General features: G+C 38.9%; 1 pseudogene; it reads right to left on the reverse strand.

Annotated features, from left to right (window-relative positions):
• Positions 1 to 1,287: 1,287 nt before the first annotated feature.
• LOC115823779 (uncharacterized) lies at positions 1,288 to 4,462 on the reverse strand (annotated as a pseudogene).
• Positions 4,463 to 5,083: the final 621 nt, after the last annotated feature.

The following is a 5,083-nucleotide window of genomic DNA, read 5'->3' on the forward strand; positions in this document are numbered from 1 at the left end:
CATTTAGGTGTTATTACATTTCCAAAAACTGCAGTCATCTAAGTCAGGAATTCATGCACAAGTATTTTCAGTCGCAAGGTCATCTTTTCTCACTTGTGAAGCCAGAACAATATCTACAATTTCTTGACAGAGCAAGTGCACATGTCGGTATGCACTACCAGGAGGAACACGGCGGGCCATTAAGACAGGCAACAGTCTGAACAGGCACCATCTCTGGCTAGCTGAACCAACAACAGAAGAATTTTGCAAAATTTTCTCAGTTAATGGCACTGGCTTGTTCGCTTTGTCATTTTTCCCAATGCACAACTGTTTCAGTTCATCACTGATCTCGTGTTCTAGAGTTCTATAGTTCTATGCTTTTATTTATGAGCGTCACAGATTACTAATCTCGTTACAAAAGATAAAACTCCCTCTAACATATTGTGCATGACATCAGGGGTAAGACTCCTGGTCACATCTAAATACTCCAGCACATCAAATTTACAGTTTCCCTTTACACCATATAAAAGAGCACTTTCTCTGTCATCTTTTACACATTCAGTATGATACATGTGCACATTTGTAGTTCTAAGAACAAAATCCTCCTCACAAATTTTTTGCTTCATCTCTAAGTAAGAAGCCATGCAAAACCTACAGATTCTGCCTGTATTAAAAGAGGTTGAAAATCCTCTGACCATGAGTGCTGACAGGTTGTCAAATGATAATGTTGCAAGAGCAACAGTGTATAGTTGATAGGTTCAATTAAGTCCAATTTAGATTTGCAGTGTTTCTCTATCATGTGTGGAGACCGAATTACTTCACAAGCTCTGTCAAAATACTGCATTGTGGACATAACTTGGTTAAGTTCTTGACACTGAGACACATTAAACCCATTTTGTTCAAGATGACAGGAAATGAATGAGTCATAGTTCTCTTTGAAAAAGCAGAGTAAAAAGTGAAGATCATCAACAATGTCTTGCTGGACTGAGAGGGGAAGTCGATTTTTCTCCCTACATTTCAGAATGAAACCAAACAAGTTATCACTTAGACCTTCAAGCAGTTTGTCCATACTGGGGGGTGTGTGTCGGACTGACTCTGTTGAAACACTCTATTTTTTAAGAGTGGGCGGGTCAATAATTTGCCTATAGGAATGATATGTTGAAAATGATGACTGACAATCTCTTATACCACAAATAATGCTAGAATGTGGTTCTTGGGCATAGACAAGTCCAACATGTTGAATAAGCTCTGTAAGAGTGAAAGTTTTACATAAACACTGAGTGCACTGGTGCAGTGGTGGCATAATGTTCAGTACAGGAGGTTAATAACACGGGTCACAGGTGTCGACAGTTTGTCTCCTTTCTCTACTATCTTGTCAATGTTCCTGTGGAGGAAGGTCACAGTGTTTTTCAGATGGGCAGGGTATTCCATACTGAATACAAAATACATCCAAAAGGCTGCGATGAAGGCTTCATCGACTCCAGTACAAGAGCACACCTCAACTCCTTCGACTCTGATAACACTTTGATCTTTGCCAGCAATGGTGGTCTTCCAATCCTGGTCCCTCAGCTGAATGGTAGGGTAGGGTGTGGTTGGTTCACCCTAACAAGAGGGAGAAGAAGAAGAGGTAGAGGAAGAAATATGATTATACATGTTATGAAAAATGATCAGGAGCAATAGCAATGTACAACCTTGACCACATCTGATGTGTGTCTGAGGCACTGGTCACCTACCTCTCCAAGAATAATTAAGTTTTCAATCTTCTCCTTGAAGATGGAAGGCAGGAGGACAAATCCACCCCTGAAGTCAATGGCTTAAATAAACAGAATTATTAGTTAATCCTTGATCATTTACAAGTGTCTTGAAGCACCAACATTTTACTGTTATGTTGAGGTAATCACTACCTGCCTGCTCTTCTGCCAGGTCATCCTCTCTTGCCTCCATGTACAATTTTTTTAGGTGGTGATGTGTTCTCGACCAAATTTAGGAGCTTAGGAAGCACAGCTGTAAAGTTCTCCCAGATGCGCTGATACACAGGGATTGCTGTAGGGTGAATGTGGTCCGCCTCAGCATACAACTGATTAAAAAAAAAAGAGAAAACAATTACAATATTTCTGTACTGGAATTCACAGTTAAGTGTCTCAGCAGAAAGACCAGAGATCAGGGGAGATGAATTCTCTGGAAAGACAAGAGGAACACCAAATCCACCCCCTTCAAACCTCTATCAGCCAAATTCCAACTTACCCCTGAAGATGTTCTTAGAAATGGGCATTTCTTCAAAACGTCCTCAACAGAAATTCCCTCCACAATTTCTGTGCGCCTCCATGCGAAAGTTCTGTTCATATGCGGTCTTTCACGATGGCCATGTCAGGTTGCATCTTCTTGTACTGCTCAAGTAAAACCTCGACATGGGCCTCAATGGAGGTACAGTCTTCCCCAACAACATGGAATTCCTTGATAAAAGATAAAAAACATAAAACAAGACACCCATCAAACACATTATATGGGGGCAAGTCTTGCAAAGTTTTACAGGACACAATAAAAAGATACCCTCTACAAAACAAACAGCCCCCTTTGTAAGCGTTCAACCACTTGAGGATGGCCAATTCAGTTTTGAGACAAAAGATCAGCCGCACAGGAAAAAATACACAACTTTAATACTTTCACTTCTACAGAGTATTATCCAATCAATATTTTGTGTAATTGAACACAATGAAAAAGACCAACACAAAATGGTAAAAAAATGAATGTAGATAGTTTACTGATGGTGCCTTCGCCCGTTTATGACAAACCTCTTCACATAATACATTCTTGACTAGAATATATTTCTTCAATGCTTTTCTTCATCAAAACACAAAAACAAACAAAAACCTAATTAATTTTTAACTTGCATAACCATTGCCATCAACATCATTCAGAAAGGGGGACTTCAGGATTAATGCTTTGGCAACCTGAACATACTCCTGGTTACTTGGAAATCTGTCTCAGAATTGACAAAATTTAACATATGGTAAGACCACAGGCTAACCATCTGAAATCAAAACACCTTTCATTTGTTGAGATGGCAAGAGCTTCAACTGATTGCTGAGGCAAAAGTTCCACATCCGATGTCACCACTTCCAAATTAAGGCTTACCTCTTTGTAACGCTCCACAAAACTTTAATTGCTTTTTGAATGATTTGTCAAAGAGATAAGCAATCATAGCTTCAGTAAGGCCACAGTCCACTATCTCTCCATCCAGGTCATTATCTAAAAAAAGGGACGATAAATGAATTGGAAATAAAGAAACAAAGACGAATATGGAAATTTACTCAGACTTGTATTCAAACAAAACCAGTATAGCAAAGGGGTTTCATGTTTTATCATTATGTGCTTGCGTCACATAATTGTTCTCATATTTCAATGGTAAGACGGTGTTGCAGTTCTGGCGCTGTTTCTAGTCCCCGTTAATATTCTTTTATTATTATGATTATTCCCGTCGTTTTTGCAGCCCTTTCTGCTCTCACAGTTTTCACGGTATCGATTGGCAGAACACAGGCGTCTTTTTAAGTCATGCGCAAAAAACGTACTCTCCCTACTTGTTCGCCCTAAAAATACATATTAGATACCTTGGTAGTGTGCTTGTATACAACTTACTGATTGAAAATGACAAAATCGGTCCACTCCTATTTTTTTATTGCCGTTTTCAATCGCTTATCTTACCACTGGAAATGAATGGGGACAGTATTAGGTCTCCAGTGGTACGAGGAAGGAATGCACGAGCGGCTGTCAGTTGGGTTCAACGATCTTTTCAATTCAATTGATATTACAGCACAAGCCTGTTACGAAATCTTATTGAAAAGCTGATATTTCGGCTCAATCGCATTCGCATTTTCTGGCTGAAATGCATCTCTGGTTTTAACAGGTTGCCTAACAACGTCTGTCGACTTAGAACTACAGGATTAGCTTGAACTACTAGCTACATAGGCTACAAATTTAGAGTCAGAACACAAGGCAATCTTCCATAATCTTCCACCTCAAAATGTTAAATGCCACCTGTTAAGTTATTAGCAAGACATGATAACGTTAGCTGCTTAATGATGGTAACCTTAGCGAAATCCATAGCTAACGGTAGCATACGTTATCTGACAGGCGAGCTAATCTATTTTTAAAACCAACCTGCTCATATTAAAATTTAATCTGTTAAACCAGTACATACTTACCTTTGAATTTTTAAGCTTCCTCCCCCGAAATGTCAACTCCTGCTTCCATTTTGAATTTTTCTATCAGTTCTTCGGTCGTCCACTTTTTCAGCGCCACCTTACCTGCTTCCAGCTGAAAGCCTCCTCTGAGGCATTGGTACTGGCGCGAGCGCAAAGAGGTTGATGGAATGGGGGAGGGAGCTACTATTACTATTTCTCTCTCGGACTGTACCCTTAGTTATTAGGAAAATGATACAAAATTGTACTTCATTGTCTTTTAAGTACCTTTGTTACAGAGCCATCCCGTCGCATAGGCGGTATAGGCGAATGCTAGGGGCGTAACTTTCACTTTTTTTATCTTTCCTTTTTTTTAACTAACACTATTTTCTCTATGTCATGACAAGTTGACAATTTAGATCACAGGGTGCCGCCAAGCCTCGCGCCCTCGAATCTTTTATGACAACATTTGAACTCTCATCATTGATAACAGTCATTGGACCGCATTGAATAAGTTGTGTTGTTGTTGCCTCAAATAAACTTGAATTTCAACTTGAACTTGAAATAGTGCCCATTTATTTTTCATAAATATAATAATATTACATATCACATGTTTATTTTTCATAAACATAATAACATACATTAATTTGCTCATGTCATCTTGAGATCACATCTTGTTATAGAAGAGCTAGAAACATTGGACATGGGCTGATATTATGGGAAATATTCAAGCTATTGAAGGAAATTCAAAGAAACTGTTATGAAATAACGTTCTCTGTGTTCCCATTCATCCTCACAAGAAGGATACAATCCAAAATCTTCAAGATCGGCCTGAAAGACAGGATCAATCAGATTATAACACATACACACATCTCTCCTAACAGCCTGCCGGATTATAACACATCCAAACACTCAAAATTTTTAAT

This window comes from Chanos chanos, chromosome 11 (genome assembly GCF_902362185.1).
Source record: "Chanos chanos chromosome 11, fChaCha1.1, whole genome shotgun sequence".
In the NCBI taxonomy this organism is placed as follows: domain Eukaryota; kingdom Metazoa; phylum Chordata; class Actinopteri; order Gonorynchiformes; family Chanidae; genus Chanos; species Chanos chanos.